At 49.0% G+C, this 13,527-nt stretch overlaps 1 long non-coding RNA gene across 1 annotated transcript; it reads right to left on the minus strand.

Moving 5' to 3' along the window:
- On the minus strand, nt 7,981–11,482 carry LOC106506691. The gene is made up of 3 exons (XR_002340084.1): nt 11,423–11,482; nt 8,943–9,422; nt 7,981–8,526 (listed from the first exon to the last, which is right to left on the minus strand). It is a non-coding gene; the product is annotated as an uncharacterized LOC106506691 (long non-coding RNA).

Below are 13,527 nucleotides of genomic sequence, written 5' to 3' on the forward strand. Positions count from 1 at the left end.
CCCGCCGCTCCCGCCCCGCCCCGACCGGCAGACCCGCGCAGCGCATTTCCTGGAATTCTTGCCCAGTGGTGGGGACAAGCCCGAGTCCTCTGGGCCGTAGTCCGCCGCCCCAAATCTCTGGCCCGGGACACTGAGTTAGAGCCACCTGTGGGCTTCAGCTCTAGCCGCCTGGCCAGGCTCTGCCTTTCGCCCGGTCCTTCCAGCGGCGTTGACGCTCTTGCCTGGGCGCATACAGTGTGCCAGGCCCGAGCTGGAAGCTGGGAACCGGTGCGCATCACATACCTCGTGGGGCTTGTACTCTACGAGCCAGACACGCTCATCGCAGAATCACACACTATAAATGTGTAATCAGGGAACTTTAATGAGGACCAGCGTGGCCTGCAGGTCGGGGAAGGTTTCTCTGAAGACCTTAAGGCATTCACCAGGTGAAGGTGGTTGGGTCGGTGGGAGTTCGGTGGAAGAGGGCAGCGCAGGTGGAGAGGGCATTCGGTGTGAGAGACTCCAGGCAGCTGGGCAATGAAAGGAGAGGTGGGGGCACACAGCAGATCCCCTCCTAGGCATCTACTATTGAGAAATCTGCCCATAGTGCAGCCAGAGACCGCCTGCAAGAATGTTCCCACGGGCGCTGTTCCTAATAAAAACATTGGAATCACCCAGATGCCTGTCCACAGGCAAGGGGGCAAATAAACTGGAATAGTCACATCAAGGAATATGATACAGCAGTGAAACTGAATGAACTTCAGCAGACGAAACAGATCTATCTCAGAAACAATGTTGGAAAAAAAAGTCCTAGGAGTCCCTGCTGTAATGCAGTGGGTTAAGAATCGGACTCCACCGGCTTGGGTCATTGGGAGGAGAGGGTCGATCCCCGGCCTGGCCAGTGAGTTAAACAATTCCACACAGCTGCCGCAGTGGATTGCCGCTGAGGCTCGGATTCAACCCCTGGCCCTGGGACCTTCCATATGCCACTGGAGGGGCCATAAAAAATAAATAAGTAAAGTCCCAGAAAACTATGTACATTATGGTGCAACTTTTAGATTGTAAAATAAAAGCAAAACCAAAAATATGCATGTTTAGACAAATGTGCATTTGAAGCAAAAAAAAAAAAAAGGTAAAGCAAGTAAAAGATAAACACAAATTTGAGAAGAATGGTTATCTCAGGGAAGTGGGGAAGGGGAGGAGCACACAGATACGTTCAGGTTGTTGGTGATGTTCCAGTATGTGGGTGGGATAGTGGTTCTGTTTCATTTCATTCTAGTATAAATGCATTAATAATAAATGACAGGGGTGGGAGAGTGGAGGGCAAAGGGCGGGAGAGTCAGGCAAGGACCAGATCACATTGGGCCTGTGGGATGCGGTAAGGGTCTGGTCTCTCCCCCCAAGAGTGCTAGAAAAACAATGGAGGGTTTTAAGTGGAGGCAAGATTTGGTCAAACTATTTTTTTTTTTTTCTTTTTTGCCTGTGGAAGTTCCCAGGCCAGGGATCTGGACCTGCACCTGCGCCGCAGCAGTGACCTGAGCCTTAGCAGTGGCAATGCTGTATCCCACTGAGCCACAATTCCAATAGGATCAAACTTTTATTTGGACAAAAACATTCTCCAGCAGCTACTTAAAGCGTGGTCCGGAAATCGTCAGCATCGTTATCCCCTAGGAGCTGATTAGAGTCCCCGACTCTCAGACCCCCTCCCGCCATCCTGAACTGGAATCTGAACTTGAATACCATAGCCACGTGGTTTGTGTGCAGCTGGGGCTTAAGCCTGGGCTCCCTGCTGTGAGGGGACAGCATTGCAGCGGGGCAGAGGAAGCGTGGGAGAGCAGGAAGGAGGCAGCTGCAGTGACCTGGGTGGAGATGGCAGTGATGGTGGGGAAGATGGCAAAATCAGATTGCGGCTACATTTAGTGGGTAAAATCAGCTGGGCTTGGGTTGGATTGTAGGTGAGTGTTCGAGAGAACGGGTCAAAAATATCCTTCCAATACATTATCGAAGCCAAAGAAGGTTCCTTTCTTTCTTTCTCTTTCTTTCTGCCTGTCTGCTTGCCTTTCTTTTTTCTCTTTCTTTTGGCTGCACCCTCAGCACGTGGAAGTTCCCAGGCCCGGAATCAAACTTGAGCCACAGCTGTAACCAGAGCCACAGCAGTGACAATGCCAGATCCTTAACCTACTGAACCACAGGGGAACACCCAGAGCTTTCTTTAAGACCCTTCCCTGGCTCCCCACATCACTCAGGGGACCTAATAATGGCTCCTGTTTCCTGAGACACTCTCTGGGAAACATTTTATAAGCACCATCCTGGTTTTTTTTTTGGTTTTTTTTTTTTTTTTTTTTTTTTTTTTTTTTTTTGGTCTTTTTGCCATTTCTTGGGCCGCTCTCGTGGCATATGGAGGTTCCCAGGCTAGGGGTCTAATCTGCCTATGCCAGAGCCACAGCAAAGCAGGATCCGAGTCACGTCTGCAACCTTCACCACAGCTCACGGCAACCCACTGAGCAAGGCCAGGGATCGAACCCACAACCTCATGGTTCCTAGTCGGATTTGTTAACCACTGCGCTACAATGGGAGCTCCAAGCATCATCCTGTTTAATCTCTACAGCAATACTGTCAAGTAGGAACAGATCTTGATGAGAACAACACTGAGGCTCAGAGAGGGGAACAGCCTGCCTAGTACACGAATTACACAGGATGGAGCTGGGATTTGAATTTATTATTTATTTATTTATATAGCCATACCAGTGGCATAAGGAAGTTCCCAGCTAGGGGAGCTGTAGCTGCTGGCCTATGCCCTAGCCATTGTACCAAGGGATCCGAGCCACATCTGCAACCTACACACCATAGCTCAGAGCAATGCTGGATCCTTAACCCACTGAGTGAGGTCAGGGATCAAACCCACATCCTCATGGAGACTATGTCAGGTTCTTAACCCGCTGAGCCATGACAGGAACTCTGGGATTTGAATTTAAATCTGACTCTAGAAGCTTCACTCTCCACCTCATTATGGTCTCCCCAGCCCCTGACATGACATTCCAGTCCCTCTCCAACATCAGTCCCCTCACTTTCCAGCACATTCCCCAAACACAAGTCAACCCGATGACTTGCCGGTAGGTGAAAGGTGGCACGGTTCTTTGCTATTCCTTCCACTGCCCAGCGGAGTCTATTTTCCTCCTTTTGTGCCCGGGCTGAATTGAGTGACTTGTCTGAGAGAACGTGGTAGAGGTGACATTCCTGGACTTTGAACCGAGGTCGTAAGGAGCCCGGCAGCTTCCACTGGGGCCTCTTGAACATTCTTTCCGGGAGCGAACCCCAAGTCACTATGTGAGAAATTCAGCTACCTTGAGACCATCACACTAAAGAATCCATGTATGGTCACTTCAATTCACCAGCCTTTCCAGCATCTCCATCAAGAAACCAAACACACAAGTGGAGCCATGTTGGACCCTCCAGACCAGAACAGCTGCCAGCTGAATATGTGACTTCCATCAGGCCATGTGAAACAGAAGAAATACCCAGCTGACCCCGGTGCAAAGTCCTGACCTACAAAATTGTATATGTAACAACTGGCTGTTATTTGGAGCCATTAAGTCTTGGGCTAGATCGTGAGGCAACAGAGATCACAGGGACCCTGGCTCCTACGACCCCAGCCCCTCCAGTCTCTTGCCCCTTAGTTTACTCCGTCCTGACACCTGGAAAAGTCTCTTCCCATATTCTGGACTATTATGCTCTCCAAGCAGGTCAAACATAAAGGAAAATAATCAGGCTATGTGCTGTGGTCTTCTGTTTGCCTCTCCGGGTGCACTTTCTGCCCTTCTCCCCACTGCTTTGTGCCAGGCAGCCTGACCACTATGGAAATACCAAGAGGCCCTCTTGCCCTTGACTTCTGGTTCAGGTTGGTTAATAGGGGGCTCTAGCAGGAGATCAGAAGGTGGGAGGAAGAAGAAATCAGGGTGATTATTCCCAATCCCCTGCCACCCCCTGCACAGTCTCTGGGTCCACTGTGTCTCTCTATCAAGGTCAAGGCTCCCAGCAGGTGGCTCTCTCCTCACCATTCCCTCTCCAGGTTCCTGCCTGCCCCTTGGGCTACTGTACTAGCCTAAACTCTATTCTCTTGGTTTGGGTTCCCCCAAAGCAGAGCTTGAAATAAAGAGCTGAGGAGTTCTCATTGTGGCTCAGCAGGTTAAGAACCCGACAAGTATCCATGAAGATGTAGGTTCAATCCCTGGCCTCGCTCAGTGGGTTAAGGATCCACAGTTGCCAAAAGCTGCAGTGTATGTTGCAAATGTGGCTTGGATCCCATGTTACTGTGGCTGTGATGGAGGCCAGCAGCTGCAGCACTAAAAAATAAAGAATAAAAAATAAGATTTGAGCGCAAGTAGCTAATTTGGGAAGAGATCCTTGGAAACCTGGGAAGGGGAGGGCAGAAGTGAGCCAGGCAGTGAGAGAAGCTAATAACCCTGGGCAGACTACCAGGCAGGAGCTCAGTCTGGGTGGGGAACTCTGAGATGATGTAGATTGTGTCTCAGAGGTAACCCAGCTGAGGAGCGAGGAAGCTGCTGGGTTTATCCACCCACTGCCCGCTGTCAGGTTGAAGGGCTGCTCCAGGATGTTAACCTCCTGGCTCTTAGCTTGCTCAGTACACTGGCTAAGCTTGTTCCCATAGAGCTAGAAAACACCTGCAGGAGAGAGAAAGAAAGGCTGACTCAGGTAATAGCAGTAAGTAGCTGTTGTCACGCAGAGGTGACACTGAGGGCATGTGGACAATGGAGTGACAGCTACACCTACCTGCTTCTTTGTAAATACTTTTTTTTTACAATTAAAAAAAATGTTCAGCTTCACCAAGATATAACTGACAAATAAAATTGTAAGATATTTATTTATTTGGTCTTTTTGTCTTTTGAGGGCCACACCTGCAACATTTGGAGGTTCCCAGGCTAGGGGTCGAATCGCAGCTACAGCTGCCGGCCTACACCACAGCCACAGCAACGTAAGATCTGAGCCGCACCTGCGACCTACACCACAGCTCACAGTAACGCCGGATCCTTAACCCACTGAGCAAGGCTGGGGATTGAACCCACAACCTCATGGTTCCTAGTCAGATTCGCTCACCACTGCGCCACAATGGGAACTCCAATTGTAAGATATTTAAAGTGTCTGATGTGATGATTTGATAGTCATATATAATGTGAAATGCTTTCCCCCCATCAAGTTAATGAACGCATCCATCATCTCATATGTTTACCTTTTTGGCCGTGAGAACATTTAAGCTCTATTCTCTTAGCAAATGGCAACTATATAATAGTCTTATCAACTACAGTCACCGTATTATGTGTTAGACCCTCCGACCTTATTTCTCTTATAACTGAATGCAAATCATTCCTTTATTAAACCCAATTCCTCAGTTTGAATGTGTTGCCTGGTTCCTCTCAGGCCCCTCACTGATACAGGCTGGCCTTGAACTTCTCCCTGTCCATATACAGTGAGCTCACATCTATGGAGTTGGAGGAAGGATGGAGAGAAATACCCTCCCTCAGTTTATTATTCACACAGTCGATCATTCATGTGTGAAGAGAAGCGAGATACACACTCGAACATGCAGGAATTGTAACTCTCACATACCCTTCCTGAAACATCTAGTTCAAGATCTAATTCCAGCCAACTGAAGCCAACTGAAACAAAAAGAGAAGATGAAGAAGGACAACACAGGACTAATGAATAAGAATATCCCAATCGAGGAGTTCCCGTCGTGGTGCAGTGGTTAACGAATCCGACTAGGAACCATGAGGGTGCGGGTTCGATCCCTGGCCTTGCTCAGTGGGTTAAGGATCCGGCGTTGCCGTGAGCTGTGGTGTAGGTTGCAAAGGTGGCTCAGATCCGGCATTGCTGTGGCTCTGGCACAGGCCAGCGGCTATAGCTTCGATTCGACCCCTAGCCTGGGAACCTCCATATGCCGCAGGAGCAGCCCTAGAAAAGGCAAAAAGACAAAAAAAAAAAAAAAAAAAAAAAAAAAAAAAAAAAAAAGAATATCCCAATTGGAAACAGTACTCCTCAGGAGTATTATCTCCAGTTAAAGAATTCCGTTGTGACAATGAAAATGGTAATTTAGTACTACAGCTCTAAATGTAATTGTTAAACTTGTCAAGGGGAAAAGTTACATAATGAAAACAATCTGGCTTTCAAGGCCGGAAGTATTAAAGGCAAGCCCCTGTAACACATAGAATGTTACAAATATCCTGCAAACACTCAGAGAAGTAAGAGTTCTTGTTCCTGTAACAATTCCCTGTGGGCAGGAATTCTATTCAGTCCTTCTGGGACTCAGGCTGAATCTACAACACGTGGGTCTCAAGGGTGCCCTGGGAGTCATCTGTATTCCAGCCTTTCAGAGACGGGAGAGAGTATTAAGAAGTGTTTGGAAGTACCCTCCGAGATGGGAGAGAGTATTAAGAAGTGTTTGGAAGTACCCTCCTGGCTCGGTAGTAGAGAATCTGACTAGCATCCATGAGGATGCAGGTTCCATCCCTGGCCTCGCTCCGTGGGTGAAGGATCCGGTGTTGCTGTGAGCTGTGGTGTAGGTCGCAGGCCAGCAGCTGTAGCTCTGATTCAGCAGCGCCTAGCCTGGGAACTTCCATATGTTGCATGTGCGGCCCTAAAAAGAAAAAAAAAAAAAAAAGAAGTAGAAGGAGGAAGAGGGGGAGAAGAAGAGGAAGGAGGAGATGTCCGGGAGTTTGAGGGGCCAGGCTCACAAGCTGCATACTATACTCCAGCTCCCATTCAATCCCTGCAATAGGTCATGTGGCCACACACTGAATCACAGGGGAGGCTGGGAAATGTAGTCCAGGCTGGAAGGACCAGCGAGTCTGGATGTGGGTGTCCAGCAGTCTCTGCTGGAGTGGGAATGCATCTTCCCCAAGGTAGTCCTTTTGCTCCCCTTCCCATAAGACTTGTCACATCTTCTGTGTATCAGGGAGTCATGGGGCCTTGTCTAACCTTACCAGGCACCTTGGTAGTCTTCAAAGGCAGGACAGGTTCAACTTCTAAATCTCTAGCCCTGACCTAGGGCTTGCTGGAGAGTGGGAGCCTGTTACATGTTGGTGGAATGATGGGAGGCCAGTAGGCAATTCAGTGTTCACAAGGTCATGGTTCTCAAGCTCCTGGATCTAGGGCCTGACCTTGTATCCAGCCTTATGCAGGGCTCAGGCTGCCTTAGGTTAAGTCAAAGAACAAAGGAAAGAGTTTGAGACATAGGCAAAATAATCCCTCCCCACCTCATACACTCATACAAAATATGTCACAATAATACTCCGATTTATTGAGTACCTATTATGTGTGGGTCCCCATGAGAAGGTATGTGCCGTGGAGGGAAGGGAAGAACCCTGGGCGGGCAGGCAGGAGCCCTGGGCTTACATCCTGGCTCTGGGTGACTGAGGCGGGTGGGGGATAGGGGTAACCTCATTCATTCAGCACGTAGTTGCCTAGCTGGCTCCGTACCAGACACAGGCTTTGGAGGTGGAAAAACCCCCTTCTCTTGAGTTTGCTCAAGGTGCAGTAGGGAAGCCAATGCCATTGGTTTGATACAATATGACAAGAGTCATTAAGTATTTCTTCCTCCTGCCTCTGTTGTCTTCCTCTGAGAAACTTCAAGCCAGGGATTGGGGTATTAAGAGTTGCAAACTCAAGGGCTGACAGAGCAAGCATGGAATGCAGACAGTCTGGAGTCTTGGCTCTACTGCTTCCAGCTTTGTGACCTGTGACCTGGACGAGTGTTTCTGAGCCTCAAATTCCTCATCTTTGAGTGGGAATGACACACACATGTACCAAGGTCATATAAATATATTTCACACCCCTAGCTCATATCTAGTATATAGGATAATATATGTATACACACACACACACATATATATATATATACACATATACACACACATATCTAGCTCATAGGATTATATATATATATTACATGATATACATATATTATAAAGTATTATATATGGACCTTATAGATATTTTATATATATTAGCAATAGGAGTGGGGGATTTTGCAATGAAGGAGCAGGTGTCTCATCTAAATGCTGCCATGCTGAATGAATCTAGTATTGCCAGATCCCCCAACTATTCAAGAAAAGCCAGAAAATGCAATTTTAGTGTTGAAAATATGTCCAAATATCTCCTGATTTTTAAAACTTTGTATGAGCTAAAGAAAACATCTGTGGACCAGATTTTGCCCCTGAGCTAAGGTCTCCACTGATTCTCATCTTCTAGGATCTCTGAATAGGAAAGAGAACAACAACGATGGAGTGGTTGTCCCCAACTCAAGTTTACAGGATTAGGATCATATGCACACAACAGAAAATCCTAAAATTATAGCAGCCAAAACAAGAAAGAAGTTGGTTTGTACGTCACATGAAAGAAGTCCAAATGTGGGCAATGCAGGTATGGCAACTCCATGAAGATGGCTCCTTCCATCTCTCTGCTCTGCCATCCTTAGCAGGTGGTCCTTATCCTCATTGTCCAAGATGGCTGCTGGAGTGCAGGCCTTCACATCTGCATCCCAGAGAGCAGAGTGGAGGAAGACCATTTCTCTTATAAAGCTACTTTCTGATCTGCTCACAACACTACTACCTATATAGTCACATGGCCATACCCAATTGCAAAAGAGACTGGGAAATGCCTTGGAGCTAGAGGGCAAGGTAGCTATCTAAAAAGGGGGATTCTATCACTAAAGAACAGAAGACAGTAGCTGTTATAAGACAACTAGCCATTTCTTCCACATCAAGTAGCCTGGTGTGTGAGGAGGGCATGTGGCTAGGTAGTGGGGGGTGTCACTTGCAGCCAGCCTCTGCCACCCACTTCACCTCTCCTGCCTCATGTATCTTTGAGCTTCTTTCGGACCAAAAGAAAATTAGGGAACAAGACAGAAAGAGGCCCAGCTGAACAGAATAATGGCAGCCACAACTTACCAAGGACCTGCTATATTCCAAGCCCAGTGCTGAGCCTGGCGTGAACATTCTCTCAGATCATCGTCCTGCCTCCTGCGAGAGGGACCCCCCACCTGCTCCAGTGGGGAGAGGTCATGTCCTGCCTGTGCCAGCTGGGCTAGGACACCCAGAAGTCCAGTTGTCCACGGATGGTTACCGAGCAGCCCTTCTGCTTCTCACTCTGCTCTGCACCGCTCTTTGGAGATCGCTGGGGCTTCCAACCCCTGAGACGTTCACAGGAGCTTAAATTGTCTCATGTCCTCATGGTTCCCCGCCCCACCCCGCCTCCCCTCGAATAGTCAGGTTTCAACTTCTCAGGTTTCTTAAGTCAATCTCCACTCACCATCTGCTTTCCAGCTTCCAGAATGTGGCTGACTCCCCTTATCTGCTGTCATCTCCTCAGACGGTCTCTGACCCAGTGGATTGGCGTGCATTTGAAAAAAATGCCTTCAAGTTATTATGCTGGAAAGTCAGAGAACAGTGAAGGTAAATAAGCCTGTCCCGTTGACCGTGTTTAACGCGCAGCCTCCAGGCTGCAGCCTTGACCCGGGGAGCCCTGAGCAAACGGGGATGGTGTGTGTAGAACATTCCCATCCCACTCGCTTCCTTCCTCACCAGCTCCAGGACCTCCAGGAGCCCCAGGCACCCTCAGGGCACACGGGAATGTCTTTCTCCATCTCTGAGCCCAGGCATGCTTCGCTCCTGCCTCTATAGCCCCAGAGCTGCTTCTCGAGGGCAGGGCCTCACCTCTTTCTCCTTTGCACCCAGACAGGCCTGAGCAGGCCTGTGGCAGGTGCTATGATGTGGTTCAATCCGGAGGAGGTAGGTGTGGGCTTTAATGAGTTAAAATTCCAAGCTGGGGATGAGAGCCAGTCATTTCTAAATTGGAACATCAGAGGAAATCTCCCCCCAGGGAATAACCCACTGTGTTCACAAAGGGGTCCAAAGTCAGTGCTCCAGGGGAAAGCTGGATAGAGTGTTCCAAACCCCTTAGGAAGCCCCCCCCACACACACCGCCAACCCCGGGGTGGAGAGAGACACTGCCGCTGGGTGAATCTGACCCGACCAGCACCTCCTCCAGGGTTTCCTCCCCATGTCTTGGTTAAGTGCTTGCAGGAGATCCTGGTTTGGGTTCAGATGCCAGGTGATATGAATAATACGCATCCCGAGACCCCTTCCCCAGAGGAGAGAGAAGGGGATGACTGGGGCGAGGCTTCTGTGCCCGAGATGCAGGCCTGGTCCCCGTGTTGCCTGAGGGGCATTTCCAAGCCCTACGCAAACTGCGGATCACAGAGGTGTCATGGTGTCCCCTCTTTTTATCTCTTCCACCATCTGAGGTGCCACATTCCCTTTGGCCCACTTAACTCTCCCTCCACCCTGAAAGGGCCCTAGATTGGCATGAACCCCCTCTTTCTCACTTCCCGATCAAATCTCCTCACTGCCCATGAGTCAGAAAGATCCCAGAAGCAAAAAAAAAAAAAAAAAAAAAAAAAAGCAGGAGTTCCCGTCATGGCACAGTGGTAAACGAATCCAACTAGGAACGATGAGGTTGCGGGTTCGGTCCCTGCCCCTTGCTCAGTGGGTTAACGATCCGGTGTTGCCGTGAGCTGTGGTGTAGGTTGCAGACGTGGCCTGGATCCAGCGTTGCTGTGGCTCTGGCGTAGGCTGTGGCTACAGCTCCGATTCGACCCCTAGCCTGGGAACCTCCATATGCCTTGGGAGCGGCCCAAGAAATAGCAAAAAAAAAAAAAAAAAAAAAAAAAGAAAGATCCCAGAAGAACCCTGGAATAGGAGTGAGGAGACTTCCATCCAAGTCTCACTCTGCCCCCAACACGGTAACCTGGAGCTGGTCCCTTGTCCCCTCTGTGCCTCAATTTCCCCAAATATTTGAGGGACGAATTGAATTTGAGCAGGAGCTGAAAAATCAAATAGCCCCTAGAAACCCAGGCAGAGTGAGAGCAGGGATCAGCTGAGCTAGAAAATGCCAGCCAGGAGTTTCCATTGTGGCGCAGTGGAAACAAATCAACTAGGAACCATGAGGTTGCAGGCTCGATCCCTGGCCTAGCTCAGGGGGTTAAGGATCCAGCGTTGCTGTGGCTGTGGTGTAGGCCGGCAGCTGTAGCTCCTATTAAATAGCCTGACCATAGGCCAATGCAGTCCTAAAAAGCCAAAAAAAAAAAAAAAAAAAAAAAGCAAATGCCAGCCAGGCTGAAGGGGCAGCAGCTACAAAAGTCCAGCTCATCACTGCCACATGGAAAAATGAGCCCATTGTTGCCAGACTGCTGATGTTTCAAGAGAAGCTGTATTAGTAAGGATGGGTTACTGTAACAAATAATCCCAAAGCTCCTGGCTTTAATAGCACCAAAGATGTGTCTCCTGTCCCACCATAGCCCAATGTGGGCCAGCAGGGGGCTCCACATGGCCATAGAGGAGCCCCAGCTCCTTTCATCTTGTGGTCCTACCATCTCCAAGGGCTTAGGAACCACCTCTGGATCTTCGGCATCTGGCCCCAGACCGGGAAGAGAGTATGGGGGATTGGGAGAGAGGTTTTAGGAACGTACATATTACATCTGCCCACATTCCATTGGCTAGAATGCAGTCATATGGTCCCACATCCCCTTAAGGGAAGTTGGGAAACAGAGGTCAGCTGTGTGCAGGGAAGAAGACGGGTGTGGTTTGATAAAAGGTAGACTTTTGGTGAAAGTTTCTGCCACAAGCTAAAACCTGGATTTTCTATGAGACCTTATAATCTAAAAATATTGACAAGCAATAAAAATTTTTTTAAACAGATATGTGTGGATTAAACAAAACTTTCTTATGAAACTTACAGCCCACATGCTATCAGTCTATGACCACTAGGTAAGAGGCTCTCATCTTGCCCAAATGAACTATGATTCTACAGGGACGGGCCATTGATTGGTGAGGTAGCTGCTTTCATTTACTCACACGTTCACACAGTCATTCAACAAACATCCATTGAATTCCTACTCCATGTCAGGCCCTGTGATAGGGAGTGAGGACAAAAGAACGAAAAACCCCATTCTTTCCCTTGAAGAGCTCACTGTTGTTTATACCCCTGGTTTTATTTTATATTTTATTTTATTTTTGCTTTTTAGGGCCACACCCACGGCTAGAGGTCAAATCAGAGCTACAGCTGTCGGCCTACACCACAGCTCACAGCAATGCCGGATCCTTAACCCACTGAGCGAGGCCAGGGATCGAACCTACATCCTCATGGATACTAATTGGGTTTGTTACCATTGAGCCACAGTAGGAACTCCAATAGTGTTTTATTTTAAAAATGAAATTCAATTTATTTAATTGAAGTGGGGTTGATTTATAATGTAGTGTTAATTTCTGCTGTACAGGTTTTTTTTTCATATTCTTTTCCATTATGGTTTATCACAGGATATTGAATATAGCTCCCTGTGCTATACAGTAGGACCTTGTCTATCCAGCCTATATATTAGTAAAATAAAATTTTAGACTTATTTGCCATAGTGCTACATTTTAACAGAGAGGCATTCCCTAACAGGAAAAAAAAAAAAAAAAAAGACTTCCTGGGGGAATTCTAGGTGTAAGGACTAATAGGGAGGGTAGTGGACAGTCAGGAGCCCTGAAGGGACTGTCCCCTCCAAGCTGACCATTCAGGGTATTGGGGGGCTCAGGCAAGTGGTTTGTCCTTGCTGAGCCTCAGTCTCTACCTCCATGAAATGGGGATAATGGTACCTATTTGACAGGGTGGCTGGGAAACGAGAGAAGCGGGTGGCACAGCTGAGCTTGGTGCCCGGCACACAGTAGATACGTGATCCCTTGTTCCTCGGCGGCCACTGTGGCGAGCCACGGGTGACTGCTTTGGGACAGGCAGTGTCCCAGCATCTCCCCTACTTCCCAGCCGGCATTTACCAGGTGTGACCCTGGCCCAGGCCCTGTGCTGGGTCCTGGGAACATTTGGTGAGAAAGGGCTGGCCCACTGAGAGGACATTGCCTTCTGACCTCTGGGGTGTGGTCCTCACCCCCAGCCCCCGACACATGACAGGTGTGCCCTTCATCCCTTCAAGGCGAGAGGCAGGAGGGAGGGCAGAATGCATGCTCCTTCCAAACCACAGCAAGCAGCTTGGTCTTAGTTGACATCAGCAGCAAAGCAGCAGCAGAAGCCTCGGAAAGACTCCAGGGGCCTGGGGTGAGGATGGGGGCTCCAGACAGGCTCAGGCTGGAGGGAGAAAGAGAGGCTTCTGCTGAAGCCCCAGGTCACAAAGACCGTGCTGAAACCTGATGCTATCTCCCAAGCCAGGGAGCTTCCTCTAACCTCCTGCCATCAATGGCCAGCCCTGGGCAGGGAAGGACAGTCAGCAGACTCACTGCAGAAATGAGAACAAGGAGCGAAGCACAGAGAGATGATTCTAACTTGCCTAAAGCTACCCGGCAATGGCTAAGGAATGGCCTGGAGACTCAAACCCAGGTTCATGCTCTTTTCTGTTTCACAACAGCACCTGGGAGGCAGGTTTCTGCTGTCGGGCTGCAAGGGCCTCCTCGGGGGTTCCTGATCAGCCACCCGGGATGCAGG

Source organism: Sus scrofa, chromosome 17, assembly GCF_000003025.6.
Source record: "Sus scrofa isolate TJ Tabasco breed Duroc chromosome 17, Sscrofa11.1, whole genome shotgun sequence".
Taxonomy (NCBI): Eukaryota; Metazoa; Chordata; class Mammalia; order Artiodactyla; family Suidae; genus Sus; species Sus scrofa.